Source organism: Petromyzon marinus, chromosome 7 (genome assembly GCF_048934315.1).
Source record: "Petromyzon marinus isolate PM22_M1 ecotype Great Lakes invasive population chromosome 7, UKy_Petmar_22M1.pri1.0, whole genome shotgun sequence".
Taxonomy (NCBI): Eukaryota; Metazoa; Chordata; class Hyperoartia; order Petromyzontiformes; family Petromyzontidae; genus Petromyzon; species Petromyzon marinus.
This window is the reverse complement of record NC_133673.1, coordinates 9438695-9464691: the sequence shown is the minus strand read 5'-3', so window position 1 is coordinate 9464691 and position 25997 is coordinate 9438695. Positions and strand designations below refer to the sequence as shown.

General features: G+C 43.0%; 1 long non-coding RNA gene across 1 annotated transcript; it reads right to left on the bottom strand.

Moving 5' to 3' along the window:
* Window positions 1-261: 261 nt before the first annotated feature.
* LOC116939933 (uncharacterized) lies at window positions 262-19411 on the bottom strand. The gene is made up of 2 exons (XR_004402486.2): window positions 11167-19411; window positions 262-3237 (listed from the first exon to the last, which is right to left on the bottom strand). It is a non-coding gene; the product is annotated as an uncharacterized LOC116939933 (long non-coding RNA).
* Between the last annotated feature and the right edge of the window lie 6586 nt (window positions 19412-25997).

Genomic DNA, 25997 nt, shown 5'->3' with positions numbered 1-25997 from the left:
ACACGGGGCCCAAACGCAGACGCAGATTGTTGCCGATAAGTGTCCAACCCTGCAAATGATCACCAACACCTTTGTTGTTTACCCACTGCTGTGACTAATCACGTGTGAGTCGCCGGTGTTTCTCCAAAACCCAGACGTTCCTCCCAGGAGCCTAGCCAAGAAAAACAGTCAGCTATGTTGAGAGAGAGAGAGAGAGGAAGTACAGCAACAGCTCGGTTACAATGAGTCTCCTGTGCAATACATGACAGGGTACCGCCTGTATCATAACAATACACATTATTATTGTTTTTTTTTTATTCAACTGCAATATCATGATCATGTATTGTACTTTATAGCGCATCTCACACAAGCATAAAACAAGTCCGTAATTTTGAATCACACTTGAAAGCAGCACCGCGCCTAGGTAGCAGCACACACGCACTTAGGATCAACAAAAAGTATTCGAGACAACCAGTAACATCGCACTCACTGGAGTGCATCGTAAGCTGATGCATAGGACAACTCGTGTAAACAACAACTCGACTATTCTGTAGTCGCATTAATGCGCATTGTTTGTGGAATTTCTACGGAGCAGAATGCACGGCACCACGGCTGCAACCTCGGGGCATTAATCGGTAACAGCTTCCGTTAATTTAAAAGTGACTGTCGTAGCATATCGGGGAGGGCACGCAGGAACTGCCTGGTTGTTAAACGAAAGGTACGGCGACAGATAAATCTAGTTCCTGTCTTAAAAAGTGACACCTCAAGGGACCATTTTTTCAGGCTCCTCGTGCATTCAGCTGCATCGTCTATTGGAACAACGTGTTTTTTTGCCTAATTAAGCACAACCAGCACTCACGGTTAATTAGGTTGAGGAGCAATTACTGCATTGCAATTACAGTCTCAAAGCCACACTTCAGATTTACTTGCAACTGCCCGGCGTGACCAAAACCGTTCATTGAAACACCGCAGTACGTCACGTGCTGCACCAGTGCTCCTGTGTTATCAATTTGTAATCCATTAACCTCACGTTGTGTGCGTATCCACACTCGGTGTTCTCTCGCCAAGTGCATTTCGGCATCTCGCTATATCAAGCAATTCAGGCGACGCAATAAAAAAAGAACGCTAAAGATGACTCAATCTTTCTTTTTCTGTTCTGCGCCAACAATGGAATTTTTTTTTTATCTTGTTATCGCCCGATAGGTTACTCCCCGCATAATAACGCTCGTTAATACGACAAAGGGACGTTTAGGCAAACAAACGGGACAATGAGTCCAGACCGAATAAATTCGGCATGATCAATTGCCTGGCGTGCATTTGGTGAGGATGGGTGGTGGATGAGGGGGGGGGGGTACAAGAGCTGAAAAGGCGTTCTGCATTATTTGTGTTGCTGGAGTGAGAGCGGTCAACCAAAGGGGGTTTGGTGGTCCAGGGGCGTTAGCGGCCCTCCCTCGCTCTTTTTTTTACATCTCGCACATAAAGACTTAAAAGAGCGCAGGGATGAGCTTTGTTAATTGGTAGGAAAGCGGAAGATCTGCGCACACAAATGAGCACATCATTACTGATGGGGTTTTTTTTTCACGCTGCCGGCACAGCAAACGGTCCTCTGAAGTCTGACCCAGTGCCGCTGTATAACGACGAACGCTTTGCGAATGCAATGTGTTTTGCTTTTCTGATTCTGCGAGCTTAAGATGCCGAAGATTGCACTCCTACGTGTCATCGTATCGAATGTGGTTGACTGAGAGAGGGGATCGAGGTTCTGGAGCAATCTTCTTGATTCATATTAAGGGTTAGGGTGGTGCATTCACAGCAGTCCACCGGGAGCGTTGTACAATAACGTATCGTGTGTGCCATTGTGCAGGAGGAGTACGGGTAATAAAATAATAGACATGGCAATGCACGTAAAAAATAAGTTAGTTCCATCAACCTATGGGGCTTTCTGAATACATTATCTCCAGTAGCATTTTATTTTTACTGGAAATCTCTGGGCCACGTTGTCGGTCTCTTTAGCAGAGCCGGGCCTGTTCAACATTTGTTGACTCGTAGCTGCTGTTGTGTTTTGTAAGAGCCCAAGACTGCAGCCCTCTGACCACCTCTGAGCTGTGCAGATGCAACCCAGAGTTTCCTCCCGGGGCCATCATATTGAATGTGGTTGATTGAGACAGGGGATAGAGGGTTCTGGAGCAATCTTCACTTTCCAACATCAAGCGTTGAAACGCACCGCATTCTTTCTCGACTCTTGACGCCCAGCCGAGGAGCAAGTGTCGCGGTCATTTAACGCGTACGATTTCGCACCCATTCCTAATCCAAGTGTGGTGTTTACCAGATTGGGCTGCGGTGTGTTGAGCATTTATTCTCTCAAGCGTTCGCCCCATGCATACTAGTCCTTGGATCAGAAGAGAATTCGGTACCAAACCTATGCTAGAAAAAGCTTTAGTGGTACTGATTGTTTTTTTTATACGCTTGATAAAAATGAATTATTTAATAACCCCCTCGTTTCAAATTGTCATCGCACAATTCACGTTTATTGGCCACGGAGGAATTCAAAGCACTGTATTTATGCCACCTGAATTTGTGCGAACAATTGAAATATTACGTCTCGGCTCATGGATTATACTACAGGCATCTTCGATTCAACATTGTTTTTTTGTTAAATGCCCCGCAGTAGTGCGTGGTGAAAGCTTGAGAGAAGAAACGATCAACGCACCACAAGACAGAGTCCTACTTCACTGCAGCGTTAATCGAATAGCACTCATTAAAGTGTCAAAGCCGCGCAATCGAAAACAGCACTCTTTTCAACGTTAGCCTGTCATATTTCGATAATTTACAAACATTCGACACCATTGCTAAGGGCTGCACGTTAAACGGTTTCCATAACGGCCTGTTAGAATGCATAACACTAGCCACCATCGCCAGTGTAATATTTAACTGGCAGTAACTTTTTAATAAAAAAAAGAATACACACCAGTTTAATGATTATGGTTGTTTTTTTTTTAGCAATCTGGTCCCTTAGGGGTCTCCCCCCCCTAAAAAGAAAGGAAATGTGGCATCATAAAGTGAGTGTAAAAAAAAGGAGACATCATCTACAGCATTATGAGTGAGGTGCTGACACGTACAGTCTACACCAGCCACATGACAGCATCATCTCCAAGCTCTGCCACGCATGCGTGCAGATCCTTGAAAGTCACGGACTCTGCATGGAAAGTGCTTCTGAGGACAGATGGTGGCGTTTCTGTGGCCCAAAACTCCCCCGCCACTCTGAAAAAAAAACACATGGGAGATTAGAGGCCAGTCTAGGTCATCCTGCCTCATCGCCCACTCACCCGCCGCCCCCACCACCACCGCCACTCGTCTGGGTTTAATTGTCTGAAAGTTTTTTTTTCTCCCAGACATAACACGCTGTTGGGTGCGATGGGTGGAGGGATTGCGGGTATGGGATTCTGATGCAGTGCGGGTGGTGGGGTAGGATGGGGACTGGGGGACGTGGGGTGGGGGTGGAGTGGTCATATTGCGACTTGTCTGAACAACGCTGCAGCAACAACGCGTGCTAAAAATGCCATCGCCCATCGACGGGAGGCTTCCTGGGAATATTTAAAAAACTTTTTTTTTAAAAACACGCTTTTATGAAATGTACTAAAAAGTTAAACATGTTTTATTTCTGTTCAAGTACTTTGCATTATATATGTTTAATATACTGTTGTTGTAACTGACTAAAAATACAAGCGTGGGGCATAACGTAACGGACCGTGGGCCAATTACAGCCAACGTCAGTTGACCGCGGACAATTAGATCCAAGCTGAAACATGACATATAAAAAAGAATGTTTACAAATATATGTTTTATTTTTTTTATGATAGAATATAGTATTGTCATCAGTATGACATCAGTTTACCAAATTTACAGTCGATACCACATTGGGAAGCGGATTAAAATTGAGTTACAAGATTTGGGGATACAACAACGACGACGACGACAACAACAACAGATAGAGTTAAATAAAAGCGTGTCAAATAATTAAAGGGCAGCCACATTGAATTGTTGTTGGTGTCGCTCTTTCGGCTGGATACGAGAGCATGGTTGGCTACGTACGAAGCGAAGGAAGTTCAACGAACATACAAGCTATTGGCCCTGATGTGCATTTATTGATGCGCTTGAAGCCACTCCAGATCCTACATTATGTATCTGCAAGTGAGAATTTCAATAGTCATCTGGGTTAGTGGTTTTATTTTACTCTCACTCTGTTTTGTTGCCATTGTGGTGAAAAAAAGGCCGCTATTGAACGCAAGAACGCACACAGGCTACTGCATTGTGTGCTTATTAAATTGTAACATTTTTTTCTGCCTGTCTGTCTTTTCCCCCAGTCTGCTTGTGTTATTTAATTTACACGCATTTAAATACTTTGCCTGATCTGCAACTGAAATGCAGCGTCATCTCGTAAATGTGACCCAGACAGAGGAAATGGGCATAATTTTAAAAAAAGAAAAGTTTATAAAAACAAAACAATAAGTAACCGCATTGCGAGTAGCACACGATCGCAAATCAAGAGCTTTGAAACTCTTCCGCAGCTCTGTAAAATTTCTCAAAAAATAAGTTATCAAAAGAATGTAAGTGAACCGCATAGAACGAGGCGGTGGATGAACTGATGGCTTCTTGTGCACCCTCCCTGACGTGGCGGTGGCCGGCCGCTATCGTTGTCCAGAGCCCCATCACGGGCTCTCCTTGTTGTTCGCAACGTTAACTGAGTGGAACTAATGTACAGATGACATCAGATACTGTGATTACCCCCAAGCGACCGGGCTGCATGCCCTAGACCTCCTGGAGTTAGCTTGCTCCCTGGCAGTCCGTGCGAGAACACGCCACAGTCGTGCCCAAGTGTAGAATGCATTTACTTTTTACGATCAAGAAAGTTAGGGCCATGGACGGGGACAACTGCGTTATGAACCCGGAAAACTGAGTTTAATTCCAGGGCATGGCGAACGCGAGTGTTGGCAAATTATTTATGCGTACCACCTTTAGCAAACTGGCACCGACCGACGAGGTGAACAATGGAATGGCGTGGGAAGGAATTCAACCAACAGTGGATTTATAAATGGCTGAAAAATATATATATATTTGTTAATACGACTGTGATGGTTGTTTTTGTTCTGTGTTGGTTAATAATTGACCCTGTTTGCTGTTGTTATTGGACATTTCAGAGCGTGTGCACTACATCGTTTCATCACCCGGGTCTCCCTTAAAAGAGATTTGTTTTTGTTTTAACGGGTCCGTTCTGGTTGTAAATAAAGTTGAAATACTTTGTTGACATACCATGTACATGTGTAGCCATTTTGTCAAACCACTGCTGGATGAGGACCTCTTTCATTTGATCCCCTGCTGATTTTATACCTTTGCCCACTAACAAAGAAATGATCAGTCTATAATTTTAATGGTAGGTTTATTTGAACAGTGAGAGACAGAATAACAACAACAAAAACAGAAAAACGCATGTCAAATATGTTATAAATTGATTTGCATTTTAACGAGGGAAATAAGTATTTGACCCCCTCTCAATCAGAAAGATTTCTTGCTCCCAGGTGTCTTTTATACAGGTAACGAGCTGAGATTAGGAGCACACTCTTAAAGGGAGTGCTTCTAATCTCAGCTTGTTACCTGTATGAAAGACACCTGTCCACAGAAGCAATCAATCAATCAGATTCCAAACTCTCCACCATGGCCAAGACCAAAGAGCTCTCCAAGGATGTCAGGGACAAGATTGTAGACCTACACAAGGCTGGAATGGGCTACAAGACCATTGCCAAGCAGCTTGGTGATAAGGTGACAACAGTTGGTGCGATTATTCGCAAATGGAAGAAACACAAAAAAAACTGTCAATCTCCCTCGGCCTGGGGCTCCATGCAAGATCTCACCTCGTGGAGTTGCAATGATCATGAGAACGGTGAGGAAGACAGGCCAGAACTACACGGGAGGATCATGTCAATGATCTCAAGGCCGCTGGGATCATAGTCACCAAGAAAACAATAGGTAACACACTACGCCGTGAAGGACTGAAATCCTGCAGCGCCCGCAAGGCCCCCCTGCTCAAGAAAGCACATATACATGCCCGTCTGAAGTTTGCCAATGAACATCTGAATGATTCAGAGGACAACTGGGTGAAAGTGTTGTGGTCAGATGAGACCAAAATGGAGCTCTTTGGCATCAACTCAACTCGCCTTGTTTGGATGAGGAGGAATGCTGCCTATGACCCCAAGAACACTATCCCCACCGTCAAACATGGAGGTGGAAACATTATGCTTTGGGGGTGTTTTTCTGCTAAGGGGACAGGACAACTTCACCGCATCAAAGGGACGATGGTCAGGGCCATGTACCGTCAAATCTTGGGTGAGAACCTCCTTCTCTCAGCCAGGGCATTGAAAATGGGTCGTGGATGGGTATTCCAGCATGACATTGACCCAAAACACACAGCCAAGGCAACAAAGGAGTGGCTCAAGAAGAAGCACATTAAGGTCCTGGAGTGGCCTAGCCAGTCTCCAGACCTTAATCCCATAGAAAATATGTGGAGGGAGCTGAAGGTTCGAGTTGCCAAACATCAGCCTCGAAACCTTAATGACTTGAAGAAGATCTGCAAAGAGGAGTGGGACAAAATCCCTCCTGAGATGTGTGCAAACCTGGTGGCCAACTACAAGAAACGTCTGACCTCTGTGATTGCCAACAAGGGTTTTTGCCACCAAATACTAAGTCATGTTTTGCAGAGGGGTCAAATACTTATTTCCCTCATTAAAATACAAATAAATGTATAACATTTTTGACATGCGTTTTTCTGGATTTTGTTGTTGTTGTTGTTGTTATTCTATCTCTCACTGTTCAAATAAACCTACCATTAAATTTATAGACTGATCATTTCTTTGTCAGTGGGCAAACGTACAAAATCAGCAGGGGATCAAATACTTTTTTCCCTCACTGTACGTAGTCAACCGTGCTAATCGGAGGTGTGGGTTGTGGGGGATGGTGGTGTTATATGACCACACTGGTCAAAGGGTCTTGGTCAAGGTATCAAATTGAGACGTGGCAGCATAGTAGAGTATAACAATGGAGTCTTGCTGACCGTCTCTCTGTAGTGGGTTCCCATGGAGACCGGAGACATAGCTTTTAGAGGCAACACGTTTATTGCAATAAACGTTACAATAACGTTATCGGTCCCTAACACAAAGTGGTGACGGCCCCTTTACCCGCTACCTGGGGAGGTACGGCCTCCGGGCTAGCGTGCCCTATCACTGGGACCACGGACTCGCAGTGCTCCGGATAAGGGTGACCTAGGGGAGGCTACGCTGACCCGACCCAGCCAGGTCTCGACCACTGGCCCGCGCTCGACCCCGGCCCTTAGAAGGACGTGCCCTGCAGTAGCTTGCAACATCTGTTCTCAGGCATTGTTCTGACCCATCCAAGTCCTCTCGAGGCTCAATCCTTCTTATTTTCTAACATCGGGCACATTCTAAGTAATTTGGTCATCGGGTATATTCTATATAAATACACACAGAGTCATAAACATATACTTAAACAAACATGGACAAAACCTCCATATTTTCAAATAAAGTTGGTCATATTATGAATGAAAAAATTCTGTTACAGTATAACTAAAGCAAAATATGTATTGCACACATGATCTTTATATTTTAGATGCCATTAATATTAAAGTATAAAACTTTGTACTACCATACTGTGTTTTGAACGAGAGAGCATTGATCTAATTCAAAGGTTTGTGAGTAAAATTTTGGTTGGGAGTCAACTCAGGACCTACAATTCCTGTTGGGAAAAATACCATAAGTACCACCTTGTGGGAAGTCAACTTATTTTCTTCTATAGAATGACATGCACCCCACCACAGAAATGTGTAATTACCATCACTGGCTCAACGTTATAAAGCGGCAATGAGTATCTCAAAATGTTAGCAGGAAGACGGTTAACTTTTGAGTGCATTAATCAATACAGTATGTCCTTTCAACCGGTGGAGAAAATATTCAACGTTGTCTGGTTTGCATTGCTGGTGCTGGGTCGGTTCTGGTATCAGAGATTTATTCTCCACTGTTAAAACCGAGCCGTGCTGGTCCTGTGCCGAGCCACCCCGGCACAGCTCAGAAGGCGCCATGTTTTTTTTTCCATTTCCGAAGCTAAGCCGTGATTTGGTCCATGTGCAGTGACATTGAATGAGTCACTGTAGAGCGTGGCGCTGGGAGATTGGTAGACAATGGGAATGGGAGCAAGCAGCCCGTTCTACCAGTTGGACCTGTGGGCAAGGCACGGAGCCCTCTGGGGGATCCAGAAGGGTGCGTGGCCGAGGGCGGAGCCTGGCCTCGCTGGGGAGGATAAAAGGCGAGCTCCGACTCACAGTCGGGGCTGCTGCCATCTGGAGTGGAACTCGTCGTGCTGCCGTTGTCGTGGTCTTCGCCTCTTCGAGCTGTGGCTCTGGCAGCATGTTGGCTGTCCTGACCCGGTATGGAGTTATCCCCCTATGGCTGTGAAGGCCGGAATAAACAAGAGAGAGTGCCTCCTACTAGTGTCTCTGAATTAGTACACTACACATGTGCAACTTCCAGATTGTGGTCCTTGTTCTAGGCCAGGGGTCGGCAGCTTGCGGCTCGTAATAATAGGGTTTTCCCCCTTTTTCTGGCAACAAAACTGAAACCTTTTTACAAGGATTCATGTCTGCGTTAACCACAATACCTGCAGTCAACATGCAAACAAAAAACATACTATGATAATATATGATTTTTTTTATTTAAAGCTTTCGTGACTGCAGGGATTTATATTCTTGGTTCTTTCGGTAAAGTCACGTAGAAGGGAAACAATAAAATAATAAAAAATATAAAACAATAAAATTCTCACAACGTTTCGACTGCAACACAAGCAATCATCATCAGGTGTGAAAACCACAGCAAGAAAAAAGAAAAACAATTCTTGCTGTGGTTTTCACGCCTGATTATGATTGCTTGTGTTGCAGTCGAAACGTCGTGAGAATTTTATTGTTTTATATTTTTATTATTTTATTGTTTCCTTCTACGTGATTTTACCGAAAGAACCAAGAATATAATATATGCATTGTCCTTGAAACTGATTGTACTACCATGCTTCTAGACCCACAGCAGTTTCAAGGACAATGCATATATTATCATAGTATGTTTTTTGTTTGCATTTTGACTGAAGGTATTGTGGTTAATGCAGACATGAATCCTTGTAAAAACGTTTCAGTTTTGTTGCCAGAAAAAAAGGGGGAAAACCCTATTATTACATTTTGGTACTGGCAAAGGAGGTCTAATGATGAAGCTTGCGGCTCTTCAAGGACTGCTTCGTGACGTTATTTAATAAGGACCACCGTCTCGTATTCATGTGCATTGTGGCTGTTTAAATATTGCGGTGTTTTTTTTGCGAATTCGAAAAAAATGTCTCTTCTTGTTATTTTGGTTACTGACCCCCTGTTTTAGGCAGGGCAGAAAGGGTGAGGTGCTGTACCACATTTGTGAGTGTTATCTCTTCCAGATGCACATGCTTTATCTGTTTTATCTAAGTTTTCTAGTTTTCTCCAACGCGTGAATATCTCCAATCGGTATCGAGCAAATACTTCTCGCAGAGCCCTCCTAAAAGCCGAGTGATCAATCTATGGTGACAGCCCTTACTTTCATCATCAGCATCAGCCATGGTCAATTCACTGTAATTCACTACTGTCATCTTTCACATTCCAGCGTTATAATAATCCACCTAGCATCTGCACTCCATCACCTTTAGTGTATGTCTAGGACCCGTTCCATTCCTTAGCTGCCACTGTTATTATTCTTCGCCATTTTCCTTCTTCCCTTCTAGCGGTGTCGTGCCCAAGCCCACTTATTTAATAGTTTACATGATGTCATTAAGCTGCATATGTTCTCTAATCCACGTATGCCTTATAATCTCTCAATGTCATTTCAGGCATCCATCTCTCCATGCTTCTTTGTGCACTCTTAAACCTTTTATCTTTTATTTTTGTGAATGACCATCTTTCTCAACCATATATCATAGCAGGTAGTGCACACTGATTAAAATATTTATTATTTCAAAATGATCATATGAATATCCATAAACATGGCCTAGGATGCTGAGCAAAGTGGTCACGTCCCTACTCACTCTTGCTGCCAACTGAGTCACATTGGCTCGTGAAGGGCTAAATATCAGTGGAGAAATCAGGAAAGTTTACATTGGCAAACATTTTGATTTAAAGCTTTCGTGACTGCAGTAATTCATATTCTTAGTTTTTTCGGTAAAGTCACGTTGAAGAGAAACAACAAAATAACAAAATATATATAAAACAATAAAAAATTCTCACGACGTTTCGACCATAACTCAAACGGTCATCATCAGGTGTGTCGGTTTGCACCTGATGATGACCGTTTGAGTTATGGTCGAAACGTCGTGAGAATTTTTTATTGTTTTATATATATTTTGTTATTTTGTTGTTTCTCTTCAACGTGACTTTACCGAAAAAACTAAGAATATTGGCAAACATGTTTAATATCTGGGGGGGAGGGGGGAACCTAGATGCTCAGTGATGCTTTACTGGTACAGGAATGGTGTTCTGGATACATAATTTTCCCCACGTGTACACCCCTTTTGATATAAACCATCACGGCAATGATCCTGTTTTGCGCAAATGTGGTGCTTGAATGCGGGCGATTATCCTCACTCCTGCTGACGCCACCAATTACACTCGGCTGCACTGTCCTGATCTGGAATGGGTTGGCTCCCTCGGATGCACGCTCAGAACTCGTGGAGCCTTGGGATAATTGCTGTGGCCTTGCCGGCTTGTAGGAGTTCATAAGATAATTAGCTGAAGACACGAGTTTCCAAGGGCAGCATGTCCTTATGCTTTGCCAATTTAAAAACCTTGCCGGCTGTGGTGGCGCATGCCTATAATCCAGCACCGTGGAGGCGAGCGTTTGTGGATTGGACAAATGTTATAAAACTCCCTTCTCCTGGTTTGCCAGGATGAGGCGCTACAGCAAATATGGACTACACTTGTTCTATCTTCATGGAATAGAGTGTTGCTCCCTTGCACGTGTTGGCTTTTTCCCCATGTAAAAAAAAAAACTTACTCAATTGGCTGACAACACCTTGATATATAGAGGACCGCAAAGTTTTGGAGGGAATTTGGCACCAGCTCACCGCGTAGCTGCCTTTCCCACTTGTCCTGGGTTCTTCGCACGCCTGAGTCGCTCTCTCTGTGAGAGCGAGTGGAAAATACTATGCAGTGCATTGCAAGTTAAAATTAGTATATCAACATATTCAGCTTATAGCAGTGTAAAGAGTTTGATATGCTATCTTATTGCGTAACTTTTCTTGGTAAAATGTTTATTAGGGAATTCAAGTATCCTTTAACGTTGCAGGCGACCACCGTACCTACGACCTAATTAGTTCCTGGACGACGATCGCAAGTGGAGCCGTCGTAAGCGGTCGCCAAGCAAAAGTAACACCAACAATTTAAAAGCAGCGACATCGGCGTCGGTAGCAGTCGTTAGGCGATCGTAGATTCGAGTTTTGTTTGTTACTGTGTGGTCTTACTATAATAAAGGTCATGAAAGCGTAAGCCGGGGGTCACCTGCATTGTATAAAGGATACCAGGCATAAAGACAATTCATTAATATATATACAAAGGCGATAAACAATATTACTTACGAGGCAATCAATGTATTTAACCCAGACAAAATAATAGGGAGGGACGTACTCTTTGGTTCTTTCGGTAAAGTCACGTGGGTATAAATAAAAAACCACGTGACTTTACCGAAGGGACCAAAGAGTATGGATTCCTGCAGTCACGAAAGCTTCAAATAACGTAGATTTAATGGGGGGGGGGGGGGGGAGGTTATAGAGATTACATTTTATTTCAATGAAATTATGATATATGTTAACAATCTCCTCGATAAGGTATGGATGTAGTCATCACTGTCCCAATCTTATTTGTTTCGTGAGAAAGCAAGGGTCGTAAATCAGTGAGGTATCTATACATGAATAACCCCGTGTGTGTGCTTGCATGAATATGTATAATGTATACATTGCAGTATATAAAAACATTTGCGTTGAAAGGTTATTTGTATGAGATAACCAACAGACATTCTGAGGCATATTTTATATCAATGTTAAGTAGTAATATAACACATTTTGAGTTATTTTTGTATACAATAAAATTAGGGGTAGGTGGGAATATCATTTATTGTATGTTCCATTTTCACAGGAAATGTAAATTATTTTTTAAAACTACAGTAATTATTTGGTGATGCCTCTGCATTGGCAGTAGTGCACAAGCAAAAGTAACACCAACAATTTAAAAATATTCGTCAGTAACACTGTGGCCTTAAAATATTAGATATTTATTTCATTTTAAAGCAGTGTTATGGACAGTTGCATTGAGTTGCTAGTTATTTTAAATACGGAGTGATTTATTACAAAAATTCAGTCTTGGCAAATTTGTCTTTGTATGTTTTGGCAGTTTACTTATCCACGAGTCGCAGCTTTTTATATACTTTACCCACTTTAACTATTTTTTTCTGTAGCATTCGTCCATACCTTATGTGTCAAGCTGACATCAATCATGTGCTCGGTAAAGATTCTGCCCGTTTTGTTGGATGGCTGCTTGCCTCAGGCTATTAAAGACGGGCCAGAATGGGTTTTATTACGATATAAATGTATTGCCCCATTGTCACTCTGTCTCCTTTATGCTTCGCACCCATATCTGGCACCTTTAACACAGTATGTGATGATTTTGTATTGGCGCGTACCGATGTGTCATGGCATCAGAGGTGAAGTGGCTCCATTAACTGAGGGCCCCTTGGCCTAAGTATACATGTGTCAGTTTCAGCCTCAGGAAAAACGAGTGAAAAGCAAAGGTTGCGTTGTCAGTTCGCGCGAGGATATTCGGGCAGAGTGAGCTTGAAGGCTGTCACCCGAGTCACTGAAGATGATGGCTGCACAAGAATGATGTTCAACACGTGTGAGTGTGGAGGATTAGATGGCATCTTACGGCGACAGGGCCAATTTATGAGAACGTTTTGTGTGAGAAAAAGTAAAATCTCATACCATAGCTTAAAACGTGGTCTCACCGTCCTTTGTTTAGTCTCCTTATTAACGCATGGGCAAACATAGTAACAGAGAGGCAGCCAAGCAATGGAACACATTTGAGATGACGTCCACCGAGGAGATGGAGTGATGGAATCAGTTCATGTGCCAGTGCTTGGTGGATTATTACATCGCAGGATCATAAGGGGAGGCAGTTTACTGTTACTACTATTTTTATATTACCAGGTAAGGCCTACTGAGCCATGTGGCTCTGTTTCATAAGCGACCTGTTACAAATGATAGCTCAATTAAGTGGCTTATCAGGTGAAAATGTATAGCAGCCAAATACTCCAAACGCACGTTTCTACATGTGGTGGAGGGAAAGGACCGGAGGACCTGGAGAAAAATCCAAGCCACCACGGCGAGAGACATGCATATTGTGGGTTCGATCCCAAACCATTGATGCCTGTGTAATGTGGAGGTCTTCTTCAGGCAGTGGATTGACCCTGGCTGATGCTGTTGTTTGATGCATGATCTTCGACCGGTAGCATAGGTCCTTGGCTTTATTGTTGCATGCAGTTCTCATTCAGTTAAGGATTGCCACATGTGCTTCACGAAATGTTATAATCAGAACTCATATAAAAGTATGCCTGCCATATGTAGTAAAACTGTGGTAAGTTACAGCGATTTTACAAAAGCATCAATTTGGCACATCACGGTCAAACCCATGCACATGTGAAGTTTATTTTTACATGTGTAGGCAAGACGAACGCAATATTACTTGTTTTTCTAAACAAATATCAAACTATAGAATATACATCTGGATTTGTATCAGCTTGTTTGTATATTCTAGGTGGATTGTTACATAGCAGGAAGCGTTTTCAGGAGGCCTTTATCCAGCAGTGGAATTGACCATGGCTCATGATGTTGATATTATCAACGAGAGTCATTGTGCAGTGAAAGGTTAAGGTTCAGCCTTTGCAATTGATTGTTCGCGCCACTGCTGGCATGAGGGGGGGGGGGGGTGTCTTTGCTGTACACCCACTGCAAGTGTATCGCACAGACAGCCTCTCTCCCCAGCTTGAAGCAGACAAACTTTTGCAGCGGCTGAATCGTTCGCAACGTTACCGGACGGTTATCCAACAATGCAAAAAAAAACTCCTCCGTGCCACATGATTCAACGTGCTACAACGAGTTTATTGTGAAAACCAATTTAACGAGGACAGACATTTTATTGTAGCATTAAATTATTGCAAGCTGCTATTTTAAGTGCAGCAATGTAAGTTTTCTAGAAGCCGTTGGGTTGTTTATTACACTTTCCTGCAACGAGCAGCGCCAGTGTCAAGGTTGAACATGTTATGTTTATTTGGTCACTCTGACCCAGGCATCTAATCTCAGCCCTTGGAGGAACTAAATTTGGAAGGCTTTTTTTTTTACAATCGTTATTACGGTATAAAATGTTGCAATTCATGCCAGAACGCTTCACCGTAAGTCCCTCTTCTGTCTCGAGGGGTTTGTATCAGTGGGAGACCAATCATTCAGCTCCGACAATTGCTCACTCGTATGATACTTTAGACATATCTTCTATTGTAAGAATATCATGTGCCCCCTCCCCCTCCGCAAAGATTAATCTTGCCCCTTGACCAAAAGTAGAACGTGTTTGGGCAAAGCATGGCCTCCCTTCCCCATGGACGTGAATAGACGGAGAGCTCTTGGCATATAACATCTGGCAACATCAACAGCGTTCGCTGAACAGCCCTAACTGTTGATGAGACTCAAAAGGTCAAAACTGGTCCAAAGTTTTCCTTGCTTAAAAAAACACTTCCGCATGATTTTGGTTTGGAGAGCTAAAAAACCATACTGTATTTTATTTGTATGTGTATGTGGAGACACGCAACGGAGGTCTGCTCATACCTGCCTGTGTATCGTGTTCCTATAAGAACTTGGAAATGGAGTCGGAGGCAATGGAAGATCAACTCATCTGATCATGCGATCACGTGCCAAGCTTTTCCTGCCAAGTGGCACTTAAAAAGCCAAGCAGGCACGAATACAAAGTGTTGCGTGGGCTGGCGACGCACCACGCTCGTTTAACCCCAATATACCTGGGCTCACGTAATCCTATTTTACAACCACGGCTGTTACAGGGATTGTGCCCTCTTCCAGCCTCCCTCGCACTCTCCCCGGGCGCAGCAGCAGCAGCATGACTTCATCATGCAAATAAATCAAGCCAGGGAGACGGAGCTGGCTGATGATTAACCAACAACACTAAACTCGCCACTGGCAGCTGCTGGGACAGGCTGGACTCGGGAACAAAAATCCAACGAAAACAACAGAGTCGGAACATTGGGGGTGCTTTTTGACCTAGAAATGACCACTCGAGCCGCGTGTGATTCAGCTACCATCCAAACACTGTAGCATGTCACCCAGCCTGCCTGTTGACATTCACCCAAGGTACTATATCACTAGGAGGAGCACTGATACTGACCGAGTGGTTTGCTCTGCACTACGAAGGGGTTCACCTGAGTTTGATTCACAGCAGTGTGTGTGTGTGTGGGGGGGGGTGATATAGCTGAACTGGTTCTGGGACCCCCCCACCCTCACTAACATGTACGATAATAACCAGGATGGTAATGTATGCTCAAACACCCCCCTCCCCTCGCTTTAATTGGATTGATTAAAGTATGTACTTTTTTTTACTATTTAAATTAAGGAGGAACATGATTTTGCTTTATATAGGACTGGGTAAAAATATAACAACAAGATATATGCATGGTTTCACCTTTGCATTATGATCATGATCTAAGAAACTGCTGATCTTGATGTAACAGAAGATTGTAAAGTGTAAAAAAACACAATTGAATGTTATTCATGCATAGCTGCTTGTACATGTAAATGCAATGGTGATGTCTTTGTTGAGAAGCTTGGTATGTGACTTGAGTAGGGAATAATGAGGTTCACTCACATTCGTCCCGAGGGGCCTTACAGGGATTGAACAATTCTCGGAGATTCGTTGTGATTCGATTTGAGAATCAAATCTTGTCTTTAGCAATTGCTACATGATGTTGTGCAGAATACTTGACCTTGCTTCCCGTGGGCATGCGTCTCTCCATGGTTGTAACACCAACAATTTTCTACAGCAATGAGTGTGTGACTAAAAGCCACACGCGTGTGCATACGTACACACATTTAATAACAATAACTCAGAATTAGTATGCGTACATTTCGCTCAGCCAGTCGCTAACCAGCCAGTTGATTGATTTTTATGAACGTACACATGGTTAACTCGTATACACAGGTACATATTTACTCAACATACATACACATCTTTTTACATATAAACGAATTTATTCAAGATACACACGTGCACATTTCACATACATACAAACACATATTTGTACATACACACGTATACATGTTTCACATACACGTGCTTTTTTTTATTAAGACGTATTTTTGGTTAACATTAACACACGCATTGACATTTGCATACATGTGCATAGATGTCTTCCTGTACTGATATCATACAGAAAGAAAACTAGTTCTGCATTTGCACCATCACTGTTCATTCCGGATTGGAGTTACCCAATTCATTTGCACCCTCATATAGTTATTAGAGACGGGCATGGCGAACTGCTCTGTTAATACTGTGTTGCATTTATCCTTTGCTGTTAGTTTATCACCATTTGTTATTGTTTTACTTTGATTTCTCAGCACAGGACTTGACGTGCAGCGTCGAGTTTTTATCGAAATGTGTTTTTGCAGTTAAAAAAAAAATAGGAAGTTGGGTTCTTTGCCAACTCTTCACATTTCCATTGCGCTGCCTTCTATCCCCGCATTTCCCCCAGGTTTGCCACTCTCGAGAATGTTTTTACACCACAGAGCTCCTACCTAATTGTAAATAAACATAATTAATTCAAATATGTAGCCCGAGTGTGTAAACATCATAATGAAAATATCATTAATATCTGCATTTGTGGGGGAAAGGAGAATACAACTACCATCTGGCTGTCTTACACACACATATAATTAATTGAGCAACCATATACAGTACTGTAAGTAGGCATCTTGCAGGAGAAGAAGGTACGATATGCAATAACTTTTTAGCATAAAGCACCCATTACAAACGCAAAGTTTGTAATAGGGCAAACTCACGCCTGGATAAAGGTGATCAACACTGCAGTAGATTACTGTAATATTTTTCAAAAAAATTATTGCTGTGGTTTTCACACCTGATGATGTTGCAATCGAAACGTCGTGAGAATTTTATTGTTGAATTTTTATTATTTTATTATTTCCCTTCTACGTGACTTTACCGAAAGAACCAAGAATATGAGTACTGTAATTGTTATGCACAACTTAGCAAACTGTCTTTAGTTAGACAAGACTGTTGAAACAAATGCTGTTAGCAAGTAGCACCCGTGAAAGTCGGAACGTCACACGAAGGGGGTGGGTGGCCGGCAACCACGCCCGGCCGCCTTTGTCTCCCCAGTGGCGATGTTTACACACCGCACCACGTACTCATTTGAGGCTGAGTCGACCTAGGGGAGGCCCATAACCGGCTCAGATAATCGTCACCGGTGTTGGCCGTGAGCGGGAATCGAACTCGGTGTCGCCGTGGTTCGTAGTGCCCCCCACCTTTGTCACCCAGACATTGCGTGTTTCCAAAACACTCCATGTGCTAAACAATGGTGACATCCTCCTCCCTCCTGCAGGATGAGGTCATCCCCCACTGCATGTAGCGTGGGGAAGACAGCCGGGACGTACCTACAAGCTACACGCCTGCTGACAGCCACCGGGCTGTACTGCGGTGGTGCAATGGTCAGCAAGCACACACTGCCGCTGGAAACTAAACTAGAAAATGTTTTTTTTTGTAATTTTACACGGTCAATCCCACTGGCTTATATAGCTCTTTCTCAGAAGCGACCTGGCCACAAATGATAGCTCAACGAAGTGGCTTATCCGGTGGAGATTTAATGCAGGCAAATACTCTAAATGCATGTTGTTGTTTTTTTTTTAAACGTGGAGGGGAAAACCCCTGAGGACCCGGAGAAAAATCCACACGACCACAAGGGGAGAACACGCAAACACCAAATATACAGGGGTCAGGGTTGGGATCAAGCCCACAACTTCCTGTATACCTAGCGATGTCGTGTGCATCTCGCCACCGTGGCGTCCCGCACCTGCAATCCACAGGTGGCCGATCACCCGGCACGCCACCTCAAGCAATGGACAAGTTTCTTCAAACCTCCATCCAACACCCAGCAGTATAAATGGGTACACCAAAATTAAGTTGATCGAAAGGTCGCGGCGCAGCGTGGAAGAATAGGCCAACGTATCCTCCGTAGAGGGGCATTCTAGAGGCTCCCTTTAGTGGAGGCTATTCCAGCAGATGTGGCGTGAGCAAGGAATTGCAGGGCTGCGCCTTTAACGTTGTCACCTTTACAGCCATCGCTGAGTGCGGGCTTGGGGGTTCCACTTCTGGAAAAGCAGGGTGTCAAGGTTCACTCATCGGTATGTTTGTGCAATTTTTATGAGCGTTTGGGTACAATATTTCCACGTGTACATATACGTGTACGTATGGACGTGTTGGTGTGGGTGTTTATTGGCTAAAGAGTGCTGATTTCTGGACTGCATTGTAAAAGGCGATTGCAAAGGTGCAGCCTACTCATGTGGGCCTTCACTCGTAGGGAGCTCGAGAGTGGCCATTTAGAGGGTGTTTTGGCCTCCTCTTCCATGCTGGGTAGACGTCCTAGAAGAGGTGGGAGCAACCCACACTTCTCCCCAACATGTTACCTTTCGATCAACTAACTTGTTTGTGTGTACTGCTTTAAACTGTGCGAGCTTGTATCTTCATTCACACGAATTACGTGAAAGAAGCTTGCGTATTTATTCATTAGTTTTCTTGTCTGATCATGCATTGTTTTTTTGTATTTAGTTTGTTGTCCTTACACCTCCCCCGCACCTCCAATTAGCACGGTTGACTACGTACGGTGCGCAATAAGTTCAACATACATACGTATTATTGGTGTTTTCTATGCAATTCGTGAGCAAGTTTCATTCTCGTTGGCTGCTGATCCTGGTAGAAAGTGGTATCGATAGTGCTCGTAAAGCAGAGGTGATCTCGCAGGATGGCAGAGGGGGGGGGGGACAATTTCCCCCCAAATATATATTTTATATGGCCATTGTAGGTCAGACTTTATTTTTGATATTTAACGAATGCAACATTTTACGTAAATACTTGAGAATCATATTCTTAGTTTTTTCGGTAAAGTCACGTTGAAGAGAAACAACAAAATAACAAAATATATATAAAACAATAAAAATTCTCACGACGTTTCGACCATAACTCAAACGGTCATCATCAGGTGTGTTGGTTTGCATAAATTTATTTTGAAAACGGCATATTTATTTATATATATAAAAATAACGTTTGCGTCACGCGCAACGATTGGCTGTTTGCCAGGACTAGTCCATCTATTTTTTGAAAAGAGGAGGGGGGAGACGAAATTTGTTTTTATGTATGCTGTCTGAAAGGCACTGTAAGCGTGAACAATCAATCAAGAACTGAAATGATTTATCAAATCTTTCCAATGATTGCTAAGATAGAATCCATCTTCTCGGTTGAAATTGTCTCTGTGTTTGTATATGTGGATAGCCTCATGAACGAATCTCTCATGGAAGCCAGATGGCTTACAAAGAACCTCCGTCTTGGAAAAGTCAATGGCATGTGAGCCTACTGAATTAGAACAATGATCTGCTACGGCCGAGGTGTTGGTCCTACCGTGTTTAAGGTCTGCTTTATGTTCACGAATGCGGTCCGAGATATGGCGTTTGGTTTCTCCAATGTAACTACTACCACAGAGGCAACTTAGTTTGTAGACACCAGGGTATTGTATGTCCGGAATCACATCTTTTACAGACGGAACCAGATCACGGATTTTATGTAATGTGTTGAAACGGACCTGGATCTTGTGTTTATTCAAGATTTTGGAGATCTTTTTTGTGATCCCAGCAATGTAGGGTAAAGTGATGGTTTTGAAAGGCTCCTCAAGAGGGTTCTTCTTCATGGTTTGAGTGATAGCTTTGCGGATTGTATAGTCGGAGTAACCATTAGCCCTAAGAGCTTGGTGTACGTGCTTGAGTTCACTGCTTATGTGTTCCTGGTCGGATATGCATTGGGCTCTATGATACAGAGTCTTGATGAGAGAATTCTTCTGTGATGGATGGTGGTGGGAATCCGGTTTCAGATAAGCATCCGTATGGGTAGCTTTCCTGTAGACAGAGTGGCTCATTGAACCATCAGGTCTCTTTTTAATTAGGACATCCAACTCAAGCACGTACACCAAGCTCTTAGGGCTAATGGTTACTCCGACTATACAATCCGCAAAGCTATCACTCAAACCATGAAGAAGAACCCTCTTGAGGAGCCTTTCAAAACCATCACTTTACCCTACATTGCTGGGATCACAAAAAAGATCTCCAAAATCTTGAATAAACACAAGATCCAGGTCCGTTTCAACACATTACATAAAATCCGTGATCTGGTTCCGTCTGTAAAAGATGTGATTCCGGACATACAATACCCTGGTGTCTACAAACTAAGTTGCCTCTGTGGTAGTAGTTACATTGGAGAAACCAAACGCCATATCTCGGACCGCATTCGTGAACATAAAGCAGACCTTAAACACGGTAGGACCAACACCTCGGCCGTAGCAGATCATTGTTCTAATTCAGTAGGCTCACATGCCATTGACTTTTCCAAGACGGAGGTTCTTTGTAAGCCATCTGGCTTCCATGAGAGATTCGTTCATGAGGCTATCCACATATACAAACACAGAGACAATTTCAACCGAGAAGATGGATTCTATCTTAGCAATCATTGGAAAGATTTGATAAATCATTTCAGTTCTTGATTGATTGTTCACGCTTACAGTGCCTTTCAGACAGCATACATAAAAACAAATTTCGTCTCCCCCCTCCTCTTTTCAAAAAATAGATGGACTAGTCCTGGCAAACAGCCAATCGTTGCGCGTGACGCAAACGTTATTTTTATATATATAAATAAATATGCCGTTTTCAAAATAAATTTATGCAAACCAACACACCTGATGATGACCGTTTGAGTTATGGTCGAAACGTCGTGAGAATTTTTATTGTTTTATATATATTTTGTTATTTTGTTGTTTCTCTTCAACGTGACTTTACCGAAAAAACTAAGAATATGAATTACTGCAGTCACGAAAGCTTTAAATCAAAATTTACTTGAGAATCGTTTAAGTATACGTAACTATTTCATTGCAGAGACGTTTAATGTTATACTGTATCGTACATTTTGAATTTATATCCAATCAACTTTGTTTCCTGAAATAATTTAGTCCCCTCTGAAGTTGTGCGCATCGTATGTCGAATTTCTTTCGCACCGTACGTAGCCAACCGTGCTAATCGAAGGTGCGACATTGTGACCCGTCTGGATTATTTTTGCCCTGCTGGGTACGATACTGGTGGTTTGAAAACTTGTGCCACGGTGGCAAGCGGACTACTGCACGATTAGCACATTGACCTGCGCAAGGTTGATTCTCGGCCACGTAGCAAGTTACAACATCCGAACCAGTACCGAGTCCCTGAACCGGATCCTGAAACCCCACATGACCAAACACAGCATGGAGATGCCTTCATCTAGCAATGAATTGTACGTATGCATTGATAAATACCTGGTTGTATATTATTACTGTATTATGATTACTTTTTAAAGAAGTATATTACAACTATTTATCAATAAATCCAGAGACCTAAGCGGTAACTTGTCCTATTGCACCCCATAGGCCCAATTTACGTATTTATGTTAATTCAGCAAATTTAAATCAGTTAAGGTGAAGCAGGGGACAACTTAGCAATGTTTGATTTGTAAAAAAAAAATCTTCAATGGGTATTAGCCATAATAAGCTTCCTGGTGTAGGCTTTTGGCAGCCATTGGCATTTTTTGAGATTATTGTTGACCTTGCCTTAGCCGCCAATTAATGTTTAGCCTTGCCTTTCATAGTCAATACACAACCTCTGATAAGACTGCTGAAGGCACACTTATTGATTGTCAGTCGGTGATATAGGGTAGATCCAAATTGAGTTTGCCTTCGTAACTTTTTTGCAATAAATTGTTAATTTAATGAGCGCAAGCATAAACATGGATCACAAGCTAAAGAGCGCACAAAGCGTAGGTGATAAGCACGCTCGGAATGACACTTAGAGAAAAAGGAACACACGTGTCAGGGAAAACAAATCAGAGACAACGTATTGAGATATCATAGAAAATAAAAAGGGGCTTTTTGGCATGACACATCGCTATACCGGATAATGGTCATGGACGAGGCAGGTAATGGAATGACAGCCAAAGCAGGGAACACGTCCAAGAGGAAGATCACTGCAGGGAGATGCAGCTTCAAGATCAGTTGGTGTGCAGGAGAGAGATGGATGGTAGCAGCACTGAACTGTGAGGGATGGAACGGGGAAGACGCCATCCTGCAATGGATAGACAACGGGTGATGGTGACTTTAAAAACGGCTGAAAGAAATGCCAAGGGATCTGAAATGTGATTGTAGCATGCCTTCTGCAGTGTATGACCCCCCCCCCCCACTCGGAATGTTTGTGCACGTTAAATAAACAGTTTTTAAGAGTTTTCTGCAGCTCCACTGAAAATTGTACAATTAATCCTCTTTCTCACTCTCTCTGAAACACATTTCTCCTTCAGTGCATGTCATCGTTCACAAAATACTATACTCAATGGCAGGCTTTTGTAATTTTACACACAACCAGCAGGTGCCTTGTCGAAAGTGCACAAGTGCCGTGATACAGAACTGTAGTTGTTTACTTGAGTCCGTACTCTTGGGGAGATGAATCTCATTTAGTATATTTTCCATATTCCGTATGTAATATATGTGTGTGTGTGTCTGTGCATCAGCATTCGTACACCGAAATACGTGAGTGAACCGTCAGCAAATATTGACAAATACATTGTTTTATATCCCATTCTTATGCGTGTTTTGTATTTAATTTGAGTGAGCGTGCTTCGACGTATTGTGTGTTCGTTTCACGTCTTTGTAAACATGTTGTATAACTACTGAATTCACACGCAGCAAACACGCCTCGCCCCGCGACGATCTCGTGGGAAAATTCCATCTGCGACGCATCCCTGCTATTGTTTAGTTGCCTGAAAAAAGTTCAGTTTCCTTCCGATGCCAACATGGTTGTTTTGCCTGTTAATAAACTCTGGTTATCAGAATGGAGTGAGCATACTTCCCACTTACTCTTTGATATGCGTGGGATGCATAGATTCGTGAAGATTCTGACGAGAATACAAACAGAGAAAATAATCCCTCCTTTCCCAGGCTTCTTCCTCATCTTCATGGAAAAATGATTACTTCATTATGAACAAGAGTTCGTAATCTTAGGTGCCTCAATTATAAGCTCAAAATAATGATGGTCATAATGAAGACAATTAAACTCAACCTTGTGACGGTTATGCCCGAGTAGATGATAATCACGGTTATTAAAATTATCAGTTTTCATCATGATGAAGGCTTACGGCGATGACAGTAACAATTTTACAGAACTTAACAGCGTTAACCTAAAAAAAAAGAGCGAAAATGTCACTTTAACCTCTTGCTGCGACTCTGCCCGTGTGTACGCTTCCACGTTCGCGTGCACCTATGCCTCTTGAGCGTGCCTTGACAACTTACCAAACAGGCAAGTTCAACCTGCCAATCAAATTAATAAAGTTTTCCCCGCATGCGGTATGTACACAAACAGCAGCACTCTGCAAACAGCAGCTTGAAGCGTTCATAATTGACGGTATTTTTGTTGTGTATACCATAAACAATGGCTTCGCGAGTCATGCCCTTCATTTAAAATCTAAGGCTCCCTTGTAGCCAGCTCTTCTTTCGTGGTTGTTGTTGTGGTGGTAGTTTTTTTGTTGTTGCTCTTACCCTCACCACACCACGAAGAGTAAACCAATTGCTAATGAGACACAAGTGTAAACAAAACAGGTTGGTTCAATGTAAATAAATCCAATCACAGTAATTGTGCCATGCAGTATTCGTGATGCCAGTCTCCCAGATAACATCTCTAAACAAACCACTCTGGATTAAACCGTTTCCTTTCTCCAACTCCCTGGGAAAACTTATACACTTGTGCTCTCAGATATTTGCTGATGTTTTCTCGTGAAATGTTTAACAAATATACGACGGTTCACAATCAAAGTCAATGCAATTTGTTCCCCTTGTTCATTTAAAACGCTTTATTGTCCAAAAAAAAATCAGGAAAAAAACACCCTGGCAAAAAAATGTCCACGCATGCAGAAATGTGTTGAGGTCATGAACAAACTACAAGTCTGGGCCTGCCACACGATACAAGCCTGTGCTTGCCTCGCCTGGCCACGCAAGCAATTATGGGCATGCCCAGTGCTCACACTCCACTCAGTGTTCCATGCCCTTTTGGCATGCTGCTCCATTGCCACCACGAGGTCCTCGGTGACTTGAGACGCTGCATTATTGATTGTGCATTTTAAAACAGTATAACAAGTATTTAAAAAAAAGTTTACAGTACGTCCATATTTATACGGTCATGGCGCAGACTTGCAATTACTTGCGGCAGGCCACTGCTGACGGAGGGGCCTCCGCTGAAGGAAGCTCTTGAGAGCCCCTGGAGTGGAGAAATGACTCCTCTGAAGGGTGTTTTGGCCTACTCTTCCACGCTGGCCAGATGTCTTTGAGTAGATGGTAGTACCCACACCTTACTCACCCTCACCTTCCTCACATGCTGATGTATAAGGCTATCAATTGAGGGCTACACATTGTGGTGTATGTATGTTGAACTTCTTTCGCACCGTGCGCATTCCAACCGTGCTAATCGGAGGTGCGGGAGGACAATGAACTAAACGCAAAAAAGCAGTTTTCAAGAAGTTAGTTTTTTACACCAGATTTAAAAGAGCACAGCCCCAGTGGCTTCCTAATATCGGAAGGAAGAGCGTTCCAGACGGCTGCAGAAGCGCATCTGAAAGTGCGCGATGCAGTGACCACCGTCTTTGTTGGCTGGACAGAGGCTTGTCCATTGTGTCAATTGCCACGTGGTGAGATAGAACCCGGGGTCATCTGGGTTTGCAATTCCAGTGTGCAAACCTACACACCACTGCAACATCCCCATCTCTACATGTATTTCTGAAGATAACTGTGGATAGGCAACAACATCTGCAACTTGATGAATGTATCTACTTTTTGCTGTACGTATGTGTAGATTTACTTAAGTCTATACCTGCACATGCAAATAAACACGTTTGTTATTTCAATAGCTCTTTCGCAAAGAATATAATTACGTTGGCTAATTTGCATTCAAGCATGCCAAGCATGTTTATACATGTAGATCAATGAATGTACACACACCAGAGTTGTTTTTAATAAGCGGCTAAAATTGTAAGTATTCTTAGCTAAGTTAATTGTGACTAACGAAATGGAGGCAAGTCACAGCCTGCCAGAGGAGCACAAATGTATTCCGCTTGCATTGCTCAATGCAAAAGTTAAACCAAACGCCTGCACAGAGAGTTGGCACTGTGTATAAAGCGTGCATAGAGTCATCATTATTATCAGCCATGATCCATCCACTGCTGGATGATAGCCGCCCTGAGTCGTTACCACCACCCCTCGTGGCCATCAGATGCAATAATTATTCTATCTTCCGCAAGAGCTGGTCTCAATGCTCCCATCTCTACGGTTATCTCTGCGGTGGTAATCCTCTCTGCAACATACCCTCCTTTGCTTGATACTCAATTCTCCATCTAAACCACCAGGCTGTCATCCCTTCAAGCGAACTGCCCTGCCCAGGCCAACTTACTTTTCTGAATACTGTAAACCATGATGATGTCACTTATCTGAGTTGTTCTCTGATCCATGTGCTGCTCT